Source organism: Canis lupus, chromosome 34, assembly GCF_011100685.1.
Source record: "Canis lupus familiaris isolate Mischka breed German Shepherd chromosome 34, alternate assembly UU_Cfam_GSD_1.0, whole genome shotgun sequence".
Taxonomy (NCBI): Eukaryota; Metazoa; Chordata; class Mammalia; order Carnivora; family Canidae; genus Canis; species Canis lupus.
The window spans coordinates 5500375-5519945 of record NC_049255.1 but is presented as its reverse complement, the minus strand read 5'-3'; positions in this window follow the sequence as shown (position 1 = coordinate 5519945).

The following is a 19571-nucleotide window of genomic DNA, read 5'->3' as shown; positions in this document are numbered from 1 at the left end:
CAATTCTCTACCATTGAGGACAAGCAGGTTATAATATATGAATTCAAACAATTTAATAGTGTGCAAAATAGATCAAGTACAAGAATATGTGTGTGGGGGAGTATAAAAATGAGGGTAAGGACAAAATGATGTGATTTTAATCTAGCAAGTTGAATTTATGAAAACGTAAAGAAAATTGTGCTCTAAATAGAGACAAGGTCAATTTAGATATTAAATGGTAGAAGTAATACCACTTGAAGGCTAACACACATGCAATATCTGGGGCCATGTAGATGAGAACAAATCTGGTAATATTCGTGGCGTTTGTAGCAATTCATAACTTCACATGAAGATAAAAAATAGACAAAATGAGAACTGCAATTTAGGCATGCGATATGTCATGTGACTTCTAGATGATAAAATAACATCTTCACTTAAGCCATCAGCAGAGGAACATACTTTCTTGAATCAGGATAACTCTTATCAGCATTTCAAATGACCTCCATATATTCACATTCAATGGTGGCTTCCCTTTCCTCATCTTAATGTGTTTTTGACACAGCAGATCACCTTCCTGAAACACTTCCTCTTGCATCGTGCCACATAACACCCTCCGGGAGTGTGTGTGTGGTGCAACCCAATCTCCATATGTGTGTCTTTCTGGTCTCACTTGTTGGCTTTTCTCCTTCTCAACCTGCTGGGGTCTCTGTTCTCTCTTTTGTCTTCCCCTCTCCATCTGTTTGCTTTCTTGGTGCCATGGTTTAAATGCATCAGATGCCGGTGACTCACACATCTGTATCTACAGTCCTAACTTGCTCTGGAGCCCTAGTCTTTCACAGGCCACTACAAATTTGATGTCTCTCCTTGAACATCAGAGAAGTGCATCACAGTTAACATTACCCATGTATAGCTCTTGCTTTCCTATCTTAAGGACTCGAATCGGTGGAGTGCTCAGATTCCAAACTTGATTCATCTTTCCTTAGCTGTCCACTTCTAGACCAAGGGCAGCCTGCCCCATCCCTTAGGTCCTGAATTACCCATAATTCTGTCTTCTCACTGCTGTGTTTCTGGCTGGTTCTCTTGAACCCCTGACTGGGAGTGGTCGTGCTTCCACTCCTTTCTCCCCGGCAGTCTCCTCTTCCTGCAATACTCAGAATGACCCTTAAAAATGATCATCAGATTAAATCATTCTCCAGTTTCAAAGCCTCCCAGGACTTCTGATCATTCTTAGAATGAACTACAAACTCCTACTATGAAAATTATAGGTCCATATCAGTTGGCCACTATCTGATGTTTTGACCTTTGTCCTTTGTTCACTTATTCTCTGCTGATGGTCTGTTCCAAGCACACATAGCATGTTAGTGTATTGCTGCGTGGCTTGGCTGCTCTAATTCCCACTGCCTGGAAGCCTCTTCCCTTGTGCCTCTACACAGGGGACTCCAGCCTGCCATTCAGTTCTCAGGTTGAATGCTGCCTTCAAAGAGAGGACTTCTAAATAATCAACTTGAAGCAGGACTCTCATACATCCTACATTCCTACATCCAAGTTGCTTTCACATTGCCTGGATATTTTTTTATGTTTCCTTTATTTTTATAATCAATTATTGTGTTTACCTTTTAAAATTATCTGTGTTCTCTCTAATCCACTAGAATTACATTTCATGGGGACAAAGACTATCTTTTTTTGTTCATATAACAAAAATGTTGCCTAAAATGGGTCCTGTCACATGAGACACAGAAAAGGGGATATATTTGGGTGTTTATTATGAACCAGACATGGCTCAGACTATTACATTAAAATCACCTACAGAGGAGAGTCTAAAAGCAGACTCATTCACGGGCTTGCTGAGGATGTAGCATTGCTAATAAGCAGGGCTGGAATTTGAATACAGTGCATCAACCTCCAGAGCCCACAGTCTTCATGGTACATTTTTACTCTTCTTAAGTGCAATGACCAATGTTGAATGAAAGAACAAGCAGAAAACTTATTCACATTATTATATTATGTTCTTATTTTAAGACTCAGCTGAAGTTACTGGGTATCCTCAATGCTAAATGTTGGAGATACCCCAATCATTGGAATTGAGAATAGTAAATATTATATAGACATCTTGAACTACAAAATCATTGATGAAATACTATGTATCCTATTCTTCCCATGAAAAACTGGAAATTTTGAGCACAGTGGGTTTATACCCTCTGCCTCTGAACTAATCAGCCAAGACCCCAGATCCCTGAGATCCCTCTGTCTCCTGAAACACCTAGTGCTTTAGGAATATTGTTCAGAGCATAGATTTTCCTTATACGTAATTATGTTGTCTGTTAAAGAATAGTCTTCAGCGTTCCCCTTCACAGCTTGTGAGTGACTGCGCCTTGGTTAGGTGGTGAGCCAGGGTACAACTTATTCCTTTTCCTTTCAGATCAGCTCAGAACCCAAAGTGGGATGTGTGTTTATGCTTGTCATTGTTCCAAGTAACACACCTTGCATTGTTATTAATCATTATGAGCAATCCCAGTAGATGGATCCATGAATATAAACTTGTGCCTTGTAGTTCATGATTCATGTCTTGCATATTAAAGTGTATCTTGCATGTCACCTGTGCAGATTCTGCTCTGTTTCATCACTTTGCTTTCCTATGTGCATAATGATGAGGAAGTCATGCAAAATGGTGTTCCTGCTAACTACCAAACTGTAACAAAACTCCTGTAGGGCTGCTTATTTTAGCAAAAGTTTTCATTCCTTTTAGCCACAAGTTAATAACATATATCACTGTGGTAAGACACTCTAGGTTTACAGAAGCTGTTTGAGACTGAGGTATAAGATTTTACCTTTACTGAAATAGCAATTTTCATCTTAAAAAATATTGGAATATTGAAGTTTGAAAGCTTTCTTCAACAAGTTTTCATGATTGTACAAAAAAGGGATTCTATTAGGCATAAATCTATCTCTGCAGACTCATTTGCTTCTACTGAGCCTTGCCTTATTTCAGAGTATGTATTATTAATCCTTAAAATGAGGTTTATGATTCCTTCTCTATGTTGGGCTATTTATGAAGGATGTCTCTGAAATGAGATAAGGTTAATGAGAAAAAAAATATCACCTAGAGCAGCTGAACCAGAGAAGGGACATAACCTCATATTGATGATAATAACTTTTTCAAGTATGGCTAAGGAAATAAAAATATTCTGGAGAAGAGCAGATAACACAGCATGGGTGTGTCCCATTTGTGCCCTGGAGCCATACCGTGAGTTTATTAATCCCTGCAGTTCTCACTAATACTTCAGACTTGAAAACAATAAAATGGAAGGTTTACAATTAACTTGATCCTCTTCCGGGGGGAAAAATGAGTGAAAATAAGGAAAGTGGACAAGACTGCACACCTCTGTCTGATTTGAAGCTCCATTGCTCTGTGGTGCATAGAGATATGATCTGAAATATTAGGATATTACCCATGGGCACACACACATTCCCTCACAAACACAGACCCATGTGTGGTGTTGACCTGAATCTAAGATATTTAACAAACTCAAGACTGTGGCCAAGGGACCTACATGAAGAGGAGACCACCACAGTGGGGTTCAAACATCCCCAGCAACCCAGTTACTCCCCTGGAGTGCATACAAGTACGCTGAAATTCTGGGGAGAAAATAAACCACTACCCAACAGGATGAGAAGAAGCATGAAGTCAGCATACTACCTCAAGAGAACCAATAGGATCTGTTCTGCCCAGTTTCCATAATCATGAACAAAATAAAATGCTGAATTTGCAAACACATGGCACCAAAAATAGGCATCATAGAGGACAGGAGGCAACCACTTAGCAGAAAACATAATTCAGGAAAAAAAAGAAAAAGAAGAAAACTCAAACTCGGAATGGAAGGAAAGTGCTCATAATTATTTCTGAATACGAAACTCAAAAATATTTATATTAAAATGAGCTTAGAAAAAGATAATAGGAAAATGAAATGCAAAGGAGATTTCCAATGAAATCTAATAAAATTATATTTCAAACACCGTGATGATACACCAAATAATGAACGAGATCAAGGAACAGAACAGTCTTATGAAATATAAAATTAATAACCTAGAGGAAAGATTTGAAATAATAAAAGATACATGAAAACAAACTCAGAATGTGAATAAATACGGAAGACCTTGGTAATTGTTATTCCTAAATTATGTATCTCAGCAAATGAAATAGAGCAATGCTTAGAGATACATTAATTTTCTCTAGAAATTCTGAAATACTGAATTAATAGGTCAGTTAATAATATCATGCTCATGGTACCTTGATGTAAAAATGCTAAACACTAGCACATATTTGAGTTAAGTAATTATAGTTCAAGGAAAAAATTCTTGATGCATCCAGGGAGACTGTTAGACTGGACTTATTGTCTAGATTTAAATATGGTCTAGGGGCAATATAAAGCTCTGGGTCTGTGTGACTTGAGGATACTCTGTGTGGCCAAGGTTGAAGTAGCTCAGGAAATGTTATTCTAGAAACCCTGGAAAAAAACAAAACTGACTTAATCATGGATTTTTTTCAGTTAGGGATAAATCACAATAAATGCTTTAGAGATATAGAAATCATAAGAAGTTGAATAATAAATTCATTTCAAGATGGTACTCGAATATATTCATATGATATCTTAAAAATACGTTGGAATAAAGTTAACAGTAACACTAAATTACAGAACATTTACAAAACTACAGAAATTTCAGCCTTGTAATGTGAATGTTTTGTAATGATCACAGATCACTTCAATAATTGAATACACTAAAGAATGAAAACTGGAAGCCAATATGACAAAAATATTCTAGGTGTTGGGAATGTAAATCTTTATGCTCATGCATTTAATTTCTAAAATAGAAATATAGAGTTAATTAGTTTCAGTAAGTAACTTAGCTTTACAAAACTGATGTTAGTATGTATCTCTAACAGTAAAAAGGATAGAATGGTTAATGACAATTTCACAGAAATTGGAAAGTACGAATAGCTAAGTTATAGGAATAAATGACCTTAAACACAGGCTTTCTCAGGGCACCTAGGTGGCTCAGTCATTGGGCATCTGCCTTCAGCTCAAGTCATGATCCCAGGGTCCTGGAATCGAGTCCCACATCAGGCTCCTTACAGGGAGCCCACTTCTCCCTCTGCCTATGTCTCTGTCTCTGTCTGTGTGTCTCTCATGAACAAATAAATAAAATCTTAAAAAAATGCAGGCTTTCTTGTGCAAATACTAATGGTATGTATCAATACAGAATATAAAGGTGAGAGCTACTACTTATCACCTTTGCAACCAGCTAAATTTGCCTAATTAGTTTGGGAGTGAGCCTTATATCCTTTGTCATTACATGATTTCTATTGAGTTCTCTTGCACTCCTTTTCAGGGTTGTTTCAATACTTTGTGGAGATATGAAAATAACTAGAGGACTAGAGAGCCCTGAGCCTTCCAAATGACTGTATCCTGTAGCCAACCATTGCCACTATTAGGGTTACCCATGGCCTGGTAAGTAAGAGAAAGAACAATATTTCTAAAAGCCTACTGAAAACTACACTTCTTATATATCACCTGCATTTACCTAAATTCATTATTTTGTTAATATCAACCTACTTATAAACCTGTCAAAATATTGAATTTGTTTTAAAGTTTGGATACTTCAATAGGATTTCCTTAAAACCAAATTAAAGGCCATTGGTTAAATTGATCTCCATCAGAAGCTACCATCTTGCTCTAAAAGCATTAGCACCCAGTCCTGTGGATGGAAGGCTGATGTTCTTTCCAGTATTAACTTCAACACTACTGTTCTATGTAAGTCTTAAATGAATTTGTTTAAATTATATTGGATTGGGCACCTGGGTCGTGCAGTCCTGTTAAGCAATCAACTCTCGATTTCAAGTTGTGGTCTCGGGGGTCTTGAGATCGAGCCCTACATTGGTATCCTTTGCTCAATGCAGGGCCTGCTTGAGATTCTCTCTCCCTCTCCTTCTGCCCCTTCCACTTGTGCTGTCTCTTTCTCTCTCAAATAAATAAATAAATATTTAAATTACACTGGATCTATTTATGTTTAAATATTTTGCAAAAGCTCATTAGTTTTCTGTTATAAAGAACAGTGTTTTGTTTTGCCTTCCAAAATCCACTCTGGAAAATAAATTCAGAGACAGACATAATAAATTTTTCTTCCTACCAACATAAAAGAATTTTTACACAAAATTATCTACCTTTATATATTACCAGGAGTGCTCAGTAGAGCAACATCCAGGTTGTTTTGGGTAACCATTAGGCAATGATGTCATGAAGATTTATTTTCTTGTGCTCCTAGCTTATGTTTGACTCTCTCCAGGGACCCGTGTCCACCCTCCGAGCTGAGGTTGCTGTAGTTGCCACTATCATCATACACGAAACCAGTCACCTGAAATGGGCTCCCAGCATTCTTGGGGAGTTAAAGCAAATGCTAAACACTGAAGATTCTCTCCTTTCAAAAGCCTTTTTTTTCTCCTATTGCAGTCCCCTCCCTTTTAGGAATTTCCTGAGCATTTAGTTACATAGCATAACCTAGTTCCATGTCACGTGCTACTTTCCGTTTCCAGTAGGCCATCTGTCTTAGTGGCTAGACCACATCTAGAAGAGGGTACCTGGGTTCCTGCAGCCCTGCACACAGATGGGGCCCTCTATGTACTAGCTGGTCTTCACCACACAATATTACAGACAATATTACAGGTGAAAGCTTCCACCTAGCTGAGAACCTAACAAGGCTCTCATCTAAATTTAAGAGATAAAGTGTGAGAACCTAAATAAGGCCTCCAAATATATACACTTGTTTTAGGTAACATGTCATTGGCTGGAGTTCTTGTTCACAAATTGGCAGTTCAAAATAATTACCCAGTAATCTTGAATAAAGAAAGCATTCTCATTTGAGAAATGTTTTATTACATTTTGAGGCAGGTGCATTACGTCCCCTTTAAAATCCAGTATTAGGCAAGCATGCAATTTTATATTTGTTCGTTTACAGATTCTGAGCATGGTTTATGAAGAAAGAGAGAGAAGGTGTCAGAAAATATGAACAATTCCCCCCTGGACAGGAAAACCAAACAAAAAACCTTGGGGTAATGTGCCATATGCATCACCATAATGTCAGGTGTCTATAGTCTACAGTAAAAATGTTAAAATTCACAACATTTGTAAATGATGAGTCTTTTCACTTATTAATCTAGATTTTCCTCCCTTAGGGAAATTTAATCTCACAGATTTCAATGTGAAACACATTTTGAAATTAAAAAAAAAACACCACTTTATCTTTCTCAGAAAAGCTGTCACTGGATTCTCTATATGAGCAAAAACACTTATAAGTGTAATACTTGAGTTTACAGGTGGTAAATCTTTTTTGGGAAAAGATATTTTTTATTTTTAAATGTTAATTATAGAATTTTCCTAGGAAAAGACACTCTCAGTTATCAAAAATATTTTAGAAATGACAGCATCCTAAAATGTTTTGAGTTTTTATTTCTGCATTTTTCACCTGTATTTGAGATTCTAAGGAGATGATAGAGCATATTCACTCAACAAATAATTTGCTAAGTGGTTACTATGTGCCAAGTGATGTGTTGGATATTAGTGAACAATACATCTCGTGTTCCTGGGTGGCAGACAATGAAACTTGTAATCACTGTAACATTCAAATCCTGTCATAATAGGAGAAGTACAGGGAATTGAGGAATGTAAGAGGAGCTGACTTAGCCTGTCTGGGGCCAGAGGAAGGCACCCTAATAAAGGGATGTTTAAGTTGAGACCTCAACCAAGGGTGAAGGTTGCAAGTGGGAAAGAGTGGAGGACCAGGGGAAAGGCTGAGAGAGTGCATGGTGCCTTTGGGACAAATGAAGGATGCCAGCAAGTTCAAACCCTAGGGGGAAGGGTGGTGACTATGAGTGAGATCTGGCCAGATCTGGAGAACTTGAGAGCCAGGTGGTCTGTACATAATCTGCAATGATGAGAGCCATTAAGAGCTTAAGTACCACAATTACATTCATGAAATCCTTGTGGCTGCAGATTTTAGAGAGGTAGAATTGGAGACACGAGATAAGTTAGAAAAGGATCCATAGTCCAGGAAAAAGAGGATTATAGGTCCTACTAGGAACTGGCTGGGAAAAATGGGTAGGTGCAAGAGAAATTCCAATATTCCAGCAGTAGAGCTAGCCATATTTGGTGATTGTTTGAGCTATGACAAGGAGAGTGAAGAATACCTGCATAGCCCATATAGTTGTGCAGGTTATACACTGAGAAACTCGGGTGTGTCATTGTCATCACCTCTCTAAGAAAGGCTCCTGATGAAGTTGTGCAATATGGTAGAACCTGAGAGCCCAGTGATGAAAGAGGGTCTTGGTCTCTATCCTGGGCAAATAAATAGGGATGCCATTTATTGTCAGGTAGGAGGGAAATCAGGGTTGATGATCGGTAGGTGAGTAGTGGTAGCAGTCATGAGGAGAAAATGATGAGTCGAAAGCTAAGCAGTTTGCATTTGAGTGGAGATGGATGTTAGTCACATGTGTGTCTGCTCTTCAGGATACTTGCATGATGAGGTAAGTTTGAGAAATCTCTGTATCCAGGTGATAATGAAAGAAGAGGGTTTCTTGAGACTGGAGAGTCTCAAGTGTAGTGTAGGGAGTGTAGGGACAAAGAACCTATGGGACTGCAACATTTATTGCTAAGGGAGAAGCATAGGATGGAGAAGACGTGAGAGACCATGGAAGGCTAAGGACAGAAGGTTCATGGAAGAGAGGGAGGAAGGGGTAAAGCAGCTGTGTCTGTAAAAGGAGTGTCCAGGAGGTATAAGGACACAAGAGTGGCTTAATTAGAATCAGCTTCACTGGGAAGAGGAGCAGAATCCAGGTAGTGTAGACGATGAGGACAGTAGGGGGGGTAGGACAGTAGCTGAGAGAAAGTTAAGAGCAAAGAGCGGTTTTAAAAATGCAACGCAAGAGTAATATTTCTTTAGTAGGTTAAGTAAGCAAAATTGAAGCAATTAGCTTCCTGTCAAAGCAGATACATACTGTTCTGTGTAATAATAGTGTGTTATCCCATACACTACTCATTTCTGTTTCACTTGAACTAGCTCAAATCAAAAGGGTATGAGCAGATAGAGAAAGATATTCAGAGAAGAAATTTTTCGGGAAACATCTTGAAAATTTATATGTTCCCTAATGCAATTACTATTTTATCACTTTCTGGAGAAAGTTCTCTTTCCCTTTTCAATTTACCTGTTCGGTGGCTTATAAAATTTTAATGCTAGTGGTACAGGAAAATCAAATAGTGATACATACATATAGTAGGAAAGGAATATCAATCCTATACCAAATTAGTTATAGAAATCTTGAAGCAGAATTTCAAAGCAGTAGCTGGATTTGAAAAAAGCAGCTTCTCTGCTATCCATCCATAGCCTGGCAGCCAGAAGTCCATGTTGGAAATACTTTAAGTGTATAAGAAAATTCAAGTTTATGACTCACTTTAAATTCTCTTAAATTATATAGAAAATCTGGGATTGGTAACCCATAGTTTTCAGGATCTTTGTTTTAACAAATTTGCAAGACATTCTTCACAGATAAATTAACCTTTCTGTTATCTTAATTATGCAAGGTCTGAAAAACAAATGCATAACAAATGCATAACCTTATTCAGGGTTATGTATTTCTCATATTTATGTTTGAACTAAAGTGCACATATTAGGTATTCACTATTAATTTATTGATTTCAAGGTAGTCTATGTTTGCTTGACTGTATTATTACTGATTTAAATATATATATATATATATATATATATATATATATATATATATTACTGCTATATACTGAATGGTGTCCCCTGTCCCCTCATTACTCCCAATTCATATGTCTAATTTTGTGATGGTATCTGGAGGTGAGGCTTTAAGAAAGTAATTAGTTTTAGATGAGGTCATGAGGGTTGGGCCCCCATGGTAAGATTAGTGCTCTTGCCTAGGAAGACACACAAGACAGCTTGCTCTCCGTGTCTACCATGTGAGGACACACGTAGAAGGCACCATCTGGAAGAGTTTTCAACAGAAACCAACCATCCTGGCACCCTGATAAGGGGCTTCTGGCTCCCAGAACTGTGAGAGCACAATTATCTGTTGTTTAAGCCACCTGGTCCATGGTATTTTGTTATGACAACTTGAACAGAGTGGTACAATTGCCGATCATGTAGATAATTTGATCCTAAATTAAGCTAGAGGGATATGTTATGTCATCCTAGGTTGGCGTTTTGGCAGTATTGGTATTTTAGGTCAAATAAGTCTTTGTAGGGGGCCACATTGTAGATGGCTCACCATTCCTGGCTTCTGCCCAGTAGATGAGAGGAGTATGCCTTTTCCCCCATTGTGACCATGTAAAGTGTCTCTAGACATTGTAAAAGATTCCCTGGAAGGCAATATCCTCCCGTCCCCTGTACCCTGGTGAAAATGATTGCACTGTGTAATATTTAAAGCAAAGAGGTTCACATAGCTTAGTCTTAAATAATATTCTCTTCATACTTCTCTTTTCCTGTCCATAAGCCCAGATTAGTTCTAAACAATGGACACATTATTTTAGCTCAAAAAACTGTTATGCAAAAATCATGAAATTTAAATATACTTATAAGAACTAAAGGACATTTTATTAATAACTTTATTAAAAACCTTTTACAAAGTAAACTTAGAAATAAAAGTGTATTTATATGTATTAAGCATCTTCCCAAATGAGGATATCTTCCCGTGTTGGACTTTTATTAGGGAATGGGGCCACAGTGGAGAATCACCTTGTTCATCTTCATGGTCATTTTTGCTGCTTGAATTTTACAGTTGTAATCTTCCCCATTTTCTCTGTACCACAATACAGAGAGAAAACCTAGATTTTCTAGGTTGAGAAAATCTAATGGGTTCATAAATCTCAGTTCTATTTATCTCAGTGTACAAACCTATCCTCTAAAGATTTTGAGAATTAAAAGTATTTTATGAGGAAATAAGAAAACAATGCAAAGTGTTTATAATGAGCATGATCAGCCTAAAAAACTCCTTTGAAAATTTCTAGTTATATAAAATGGAGGTTCTCAACTTTTATTCCATAGAAAACTGCAGGGTGTTCATGAGTGGACATTCAGGGGTCTAAGTTCAAGTCTACAGAAAGCCATGGTTGTATAAGCAGTTTCCACTGAAGAAGGCCATTGATTCTGATCAAATTCTCAAAAGGTTCCAACATGAAAATTAAAAACAAAACAAAACAAATAGTGAGTTTAATAGTAAGAGCTTAGACTCTAAATTTATCCTAAACTGTTCTTCTATTCATGCAAGCTTTTCCTGCTGTTTAATAGAAATGGTTCCTAATTGCCATAAGGTATAACTAAAGAATATCATATTGTTTGTGTTCTCAAGAACTCTAGGACATGACATCTTAACATATTTATTCCTTCATCTCATCAACATTGATTGACCAGAACTCAGTTGAAACCATGACAGTCAGAGGGGACAGGTTTTCCTCATTTGGGACTGACAAACAGATGGCAAATGTGTGAACACATGGCAAACATCACTAACCACTCTGTCTTCCAGAGCAGGAGGATGCTGGATGCTCTTCATCACCATGAGCTCTGTCAGGGAAGATGCATGCTAGCTACCTGTCAGCGGCAGCTAATCTCTCATTCTTGATTTCCCTCCAAACTATTCTCCACAGAGCATCAGAGATCCTAACATGCAAGCCTGATAATAATGTTCGCCTGCCTAAACTATGTCCCACCTGAGAATAAAGACCTGGGCCTTTGACCTGACTTCAATCATTCCCTCTCTGTCTGCTTGCTAAATCCATATAATCCTGTGTATATAATTCCTTCTATGAAATCAAGACCTTGTTCTCTTTGCTGTAATTTTATGAGGCCTTGAAAACAGATGTCAAGTTTTTGGGCAAATAGGAATGCCTAACCACATAAATACTGATGCAGCAACTTGGATGAGTACCAATGGAATTGTGCCAAGAGGGAAAAAAAGGCACTATCAATGGTTCATGTAATGTGTGATTCTGTTGATGGATCACTTTTAAAGTGACAAAATTACATATGGATGACAGGACAGTGGCTGCCAGAAGTTAGAGTTGTAGAAAGCTTGTAGCTGTTAATGGATGATACAGGGAGTTTTCTTTGAGGTGATATACTAGATCTCTCGATTTTGGTGACCATTACTCAAATACATACATGTGCTAAAATCTTAGAGCTATATATCCTTACTCCTCCCCCCACAACTGACTCTCCCCTAAAAAACCAAGGGCATGTTAAAAAAATTGGTAAAATCTCAGTGAGGTCTGCATAGGTTTTGGTAGTATCATATCCACCTCATCCTTATGGTGTTGACAATGCACTGTGGTTGTATAAGAGATGCTATTTTACAAAGCCTGATAAGGGTATGCAAGAACTCTGTACTCTTTTTGCAAACTTGTATGATTCTTAAACTATTGCAAATAAAGTCATTTTTTAAAAAGATTTATTTATTTTAGAGAGAGAGTGGAGAAGGGACAGAGGGAAAAGGAGAGAGAGAATCTCAAACAGACTCCCCACTGAGTGGGGAGCCTCATGTGGGGCTCAATCTCACAACCCTTAGATTATGACCTGAACCCAAACCATGAGTCATATGCTCAACTGGCTGAGCCACCCAGGTGCCCCTGCAAAAAAGGTATATAAAAGATTGTTCCAGAGCTAACGTCATTGGGATTTTCTGACATTTAGCTGCTGATTTCAGTATTATAATAGCAAAAAAAAAATTCTTAAAATATTTGTGGAAACAGTGAGTTATAAATAGAAAGCAAACACTTTTATGATTAGAAACTATTATCTGAGTATTTTCAGTAATTACTTAAAAGAAGGAAGATTATGAATATTGTACTTATCCTCTTAAGAAATTATCCAGAGAAAGAGTGTTTTCAAGGAAAAGTAGTTGAAAAGCTTTACAGACTATTTTATGACCACAGTGTGTACCATACTTTTGAAAAAAATAATTTTGAATAACCTATAATTTCTCCTGGGAAGATAATTTACAAGGAATTTCCATGTTGGGGATCCCTGGATGGTGCAGCGGTTTGGCGCCTGCCTTTGGCCCAGGGCGCGATCCTGGAGACCCGGGATCGAATCCCACATCGGGCTCCCGGTGCATGGAGCCTGCTTCTCCCTCTGCCTGTGTCTCTGCCTCTCTCTCTCTCTCTGTGACTATCATAAATAAATAAATAAATAAATACCTTAAAAAATTAAAAAAAAAAAAAGAAAAGGAATTTCCATGTTGGAATTGACAAAGCTGTATCTAATTCATTATTTATCGCAGGTCTTAAAGCAGCAATTCCATATAATTAAATGCGATTAGATTATATGTTTTCTTTCTCAAGTCATTTTCTTCTTCTGGAAGATTTTGCAATAATTCTTTCTCTTTCAAATGTATGCCTTCATCATTTATAACAAAGCTGAAGTATTAAATCAGCTCAGGGGATTTGAGGGTCTTCCATACGGTTCATTTTCAGTGTTTGTGTTGGTACATCCACATGAGGGTCCATTAGCTGGGAAGCATCCAGCATGTCTGCATTTGGCATTTTAGTCATGTGGGGCACCACCTGTCATGCTAATGTGCTGGCATCCTCTCATATGGCAACCAGGTTGCAAAGTCCTACTCTTCATTAGCGTGAGTTCACTGATTTCTCTTGAGATACAAAAATTCTTCAGTTGATGTTGAAGACCCTTAAGAAAGGCATCTTGGTATATGACAGATGGAAAAACAGAATCCACACATTCCTTCCCAGCATTTGGAGACACCATATTGTCCAGTAAATTATTTTTATTTTATAGAAACTAGCCCATTCTGTTTACTTTTCTCTAGCAGTGTCTATGAACTTTTGTTTTGATACAGCAATTGGCCAAGTTTGAGAGAAGTGAGAGTATTTGATGGTAATGTATGAGAAAACTAATTGTAAATAATTAATAGATAAGGTGATGCATTTGTCCTTGCCTAATTATTGGGAAAATTGCTCATTCCAATTCTTTTTGCATTCTGGATTTTTGGTGCATTTTTTTTTTTGCATGAAATGTCAGCTTCATTATTGTGAAATTTTGCAGATGAATGAGAAGTGTTTTTCGTCAGCCCTAGTCACCTGACAGTCAGTTCATGGCTCTGCACTCCATAATAATTGCTTTTAATTGACAGGAAACAGTGGGGTTTTATTTCCCCACAAAATTAAATATAAGGTAATTTTTCATTCCCTGTGTTAGAAGATTCTGATATTCTAAATGAAAATTGACTCATATTTAAGTAGTAGAATCAAGGAGGCAAGATGTTTCTATGTTTAACATATATGACATAATATGTATGTTACACTTATATGTACACATATCATCCTAGATTTTTTTTCTTAAATTAAGCAAAGTGATACAATGTATAAAAGCCTCCTTAAGCATATTAATTAATGTCAGTCAAAGGCACATTATGCTCCAGAGTGTCTCTTAGTTGAAAGGGGCATATTCATTCCCATACTTTTTCCTACCATCTGGATGTCTTAACCAATCCAAATCTCTGTGTTTGTTCCCAAAATACAAGTATTCCTTCAGACAACTGAATGGCAAGGCTGGTTTTGGGAGTAGGATGGAAATCACTGGCCTGACCTCCTCTTTTACTAAAAGTGGCTCTTATTAGCCATTCCTTTGCATTCTCTTGCATTATTAGCATGATTTTGGGTGAAGGGCTTATACCTAGGAAGAATGCACATACTGGTCAAATTGAAAATAATGTTCACAGTTCTGTAGTGATACCATCTGAGACTTTGTGGTCTCAGATGTGTGAGGGACCTAAGGTACCAGAGGGACACTGTCTTCTCAAAACCCCAAGCGGGATCTCACAGGACTCCCCAGAGGGCAGTGAGGCAGTCCAGGGCATCAGAGAGGATGGCAGGAAGTGCCAAGCTGCTTGTATTACATTGGCCAGACTTAGTTCTTTACATGTCCTTCTCATACACAATATTATTATTATTGGTATTATTATTATTATTACTTACTGTTTACGACCTAAAAACTCGCAGGTTATCAAACTTCAAAACCAAGTGTTGGCTTTGGATGATTTTCTATCTGGTTGCTATTGTAAGGTTTCTTCTGGACTGTTTTCAGATATTCAGCTATATTCTCTACTCATTCTCAGTTGCCTACATTTTCCTTTGAACAAGGTAATCCCTATTTAACAACAAGTATGCACGGCTGGGTACAGGGATGGATGTAAGGCCAAATAATTTCATGACTTACATGTTTTTCCTAGCACTGATGGCAAGACCAATAACAGGATATCAAATGACTCCTCTTGAAACAAAATTTGGCCACCTCATATCTCAATTTTGCGTTGCTTATGTTGCTCATTTAGGAAGAGTTTTGAAGGGAAATGTGGTTACCTGAAATGAACGGGAAGCACTCCCTATGAGTTCCATGTAGCTTTCCAGGTTGGGGTTTCTCCTTCCCATAGTACACACTGCTTTCTTCCTCCATCTCAAAGCAGGGCTCCAGTTAACTGGAACAGGATTGGATTCCTCTCTGAACCTCTTGAATTCTGCTTTTCATATCATTGCTATGGTAGGATGGGGGAAGATTGGGGAATGAGCCTATGAGGAGCTTTATACCTGATGCACAAAGAAATCACAGATTTATCATGGTCTCAACTGCTTTGTCTAATTTAGGGAGATAATTTAGGCAATATTGTGGATCTCCTTGTGTGTAAGATTGATTTTAGGATCCTTCATTAATTTAATCAATGCTTTGTTGGGAGAAGAAATATACTACAAATAATATATCAATTATAAAGTACCAGTCTAATTTTTAAAAAAATATTAAGGGCCTTTAAAAATTGTGTATTAGAATAAAGAATGAACAATAGTGAAATTAGGTCTCATTTTGACTCAAGATATGTATTGTATGCAATACCTATCTATTATCTGAGCTCTGGCATTTCAGAGAAAGTGTATAAAAAACATATTTGGCTGGCTACATAATAGGTAGGCCTAAGTACAAGAGGAAAATGAAGGCTTCTTGTTCAAAAAGCAAGGAAAAATATGTAAAGTACTAAAATGAAGGCTTTTTTCTTCTGTATCTTTCTTATGGTACTTTTTGTATTTAATGTCATTCTAAGAAATGAAAATACAAATTATAAATTGCTACTAGGACTCTTAACATTCAATTTTCATATTAGGTAACACCAGCATTAAATGCAAATATAAAAGCGTTCAATTCGTTTGTAAAATCACCAACATTATACAATTCACATTATATAGCTCATACACATGCAAGTTTTGTTCTTATCAGAAGAGTAGAAACACTATACAACCCTACATCACCTGCTTTTTATTTTTGTTTTCACTTCTCCTGTGTACATTTTACCACCATTCTCTGCTTTGGGCTTATTGGCAAATAACTAAAACCGAAAGGAGAACCCACCACATATTATTCTGTTTTTCTCTCTTTTGTCATCATGTTTAGCATAAGTGGCTGCCATAGGAAAGTAACATGGGTTAAAAAAATCTTTATTTTATCTCCAAGGTTTCTATTTTTGGAGACCATCACTGCTTACCTCCCTGACTTTTGTCTCTCCATCCTCAAAATAACTCTGTAGATGACTCTAATTCCTAAATGTAGCTCATTTTTATCTTTAGTACTGCCTTCCTATTATCTCAGCTTGGTCCTAATGTTATCCCTGGTGTGGCTGTAGGACTCTCCATCTGCAACCATCTGGCTCTAGTCTTGCACATAATCAATTCTTCACATTTTTTTCTGAAAAATCCTTGGAAGACACAGATATAATCATGGTGTGTCCTTCTGAGAGCCTTCCCAAAGCTCCTTGAATGACAGTTTTCTGACATGTCTCAGGAGGTCCCCTATCTCTAACCTTACTGCTTGTGGAGTCTGAACTCATCCCTACGACCCACCCATAGGTAGCGGCATGTCAAATGGCTCCTTGCTCCCTGGATACGTCAGACAGTTGAATTGCTTCAGGTCTGAAAAATCCTCCCTCTTACAGGAATATCTTTCCCATTCATCAGCAACTGAATTCCCAAAACTCTAAGAGCTTCTTCCTCTTGGAGACTCCCTAGTGTCTCACTATCATCAGGAAGAATTGACCATTTTCTGTGTGCCACGTATCCACTGCTAGCATGGCTTCTTTCTTACAAGAATTGCATGTGTGACTGCATGCACAAACACACACATATATATATATCCTTTCTCCTGAGTAGACCAGGTGGCCCATGTCTTGCTCACCCTGGGCCACTCATGCCAGCCCAGTTACTGTCTTGGTTTAAGCACATAGTCATTACTGAAGACTGAATATTTATGCTTACCCTCTTTATCATAAACATTCGTTAATACCCAAGAAAAAGAAACATGTCAGCAATCTTCAGCATAAATTAAAAACGAAAATAAATCTGTGAAACAAAATGTATGTAATGCAGACAAGACGTTGTTTTCATTCCTTTTTTGATACAGATATATCCAGGCAAATATTGTGAGGTTACCTTCACTAGTCAGGTAAATAAAATAAATGATTTGTATTTGGTTCAGATGAAGCCATCTACAATGTTTCTATATTTTTCATCGTTGAGAGCAAGATGACAAAATATATACAATAATTTACTTCTGTGGTTGAATTGGAATAAATCTACAATATGTTGAGAGCGATAAAAAAAATGGGCATGAATGAGCTGATGCTTTCACTTGTGTGACCTCATACACATTTCATAAGGTAATATATTTTTAATTTAAGAAGAACAAGAAGGTACAATTTTGGGCCAATAAATAAATATATACTAGAAAAGACAATATAGCATTTTTAGCCACATAGATATGACAAATGGAAATAAGGAAAGAATTTTAAAATTTAGAATTTTGTTAAGTAAACATAAGAGACTGAAACTTTTATCCAGTCTTCTGGCAAAAGAAAACTGCATGACTTGGTAAAATTGAACTTAATATATGTGATTAGGCAGCCTGTGAGTTTTCCTCACTGAATTACAAATGCAGGTGAATGCAAGCAAATATGGAGGGCTTAAAAAAATCATTGAGTCCATAAAGTAGCTTCTGAAAGGTTTCACATTTTGAGAATAGAGTAAAATCTGACAGTTGCTGACATTCAAAAATGTTATAATATTCAAAAATAATACTATTAATAGGGCCCACTCAGTCTTTAATATATACAGAGTACTTGTTATGGTTATTGGATTAAATGGCAGTCTGTGACAGTCTGTGATTAGTCTCTGATTATTAGTTAGCAAAATATCCTCATGCCACAGACCTTTCAGCTAAAGCACTGGACTGAGGCTTACCAACCAGTTTCTCCAGAGCACCCTGGGCCCAATGCGTTGGCTGGAGGTGTCTTGAATGTGGTTGAATAGGATTCTGCTGTTCCATTCAGGATCAGAGTGGGATTTCTTTCACACTTAGAAATGAGGGTGTGTGAGAGGCTGGAAACCATTAAGAATTAAGTATTTGCCCTCACTGTTCTCAGTCATTTCTGGTATATTTTAACTTTTTGGTCTCAAATTGTACTTTATAAAAAAATCTTGCCTTATGAAACACATATAAGATCACACAATATCAACTATAGCATAGGTAACAAGGATTTGAATGGCAAACATCTATAGAATGATGAATAAAATATTTAAAAGAATCAAAACTTATAGGGGCTCCTGGCCAGCTCAGTCGGTGGGGCATGTGACTCACGATCTCAGGGTTGTGAGTTCAAGCCCCACACTGGATGTAGAGATTACTTAAAAATAAAATCTTAAAAAAAACTTTATAGTGAGAGGGACTTTTCTGACTGTATATAAGACCTCTTATAACCAATAAAAAAAAACTGGAGTTTATGGAACAAGGTAGTATATATAGCCAGCTCATAATTCTCCCACACCAGTTTGGACCAGGACAACCTGAGTATTTTGATCTAATATCTTAGATTGCCATGCATTTCAAAGACTATTAAAAAAAAACAGGCAAGTCAGCCTATAATAAATCCAGGAAAAAAAGGTATAAACTGGCTTTAATTTTCTTTATTTAATTGATACTCTAATCCATAAGGCTAATCTATTTAACAGAAATTTAGAGTGAAACCATCATATAATTCTTTGGTAATATTCAGAATCACTACCATTTCTTAATGGAGTATATTCATACAGATTTCAAAGAGTAGAAAAAGTTAGGTAAGAGGATACTGAGGACAAGATTAAATAGTCAGGAAGCCAGGAATTTTAATTTAAGTGAAATACAAAGACATTTGGAAGGCTTTAAACAGAGGACTTACATTAGGTCCTTGGAAGATCATTCTGGCTGCTAAGTGGACAGAGGACTCCAGCAGTTGGAAACAAACACCATTATTATTGTCATATAAACTATTTCAGTAATTCATGTATGCAGTAATGGCAGGGAATGTGCTGATAAGTGGTTATATCATAGATGTATTTTTTAAATTTTATTTATTTATTTATTTATTTATTTATTTATTTATTTATTTATGAAAGACACACAGAGAGAGGCAGAGACACAGGCAGAGAGAGAAGCTG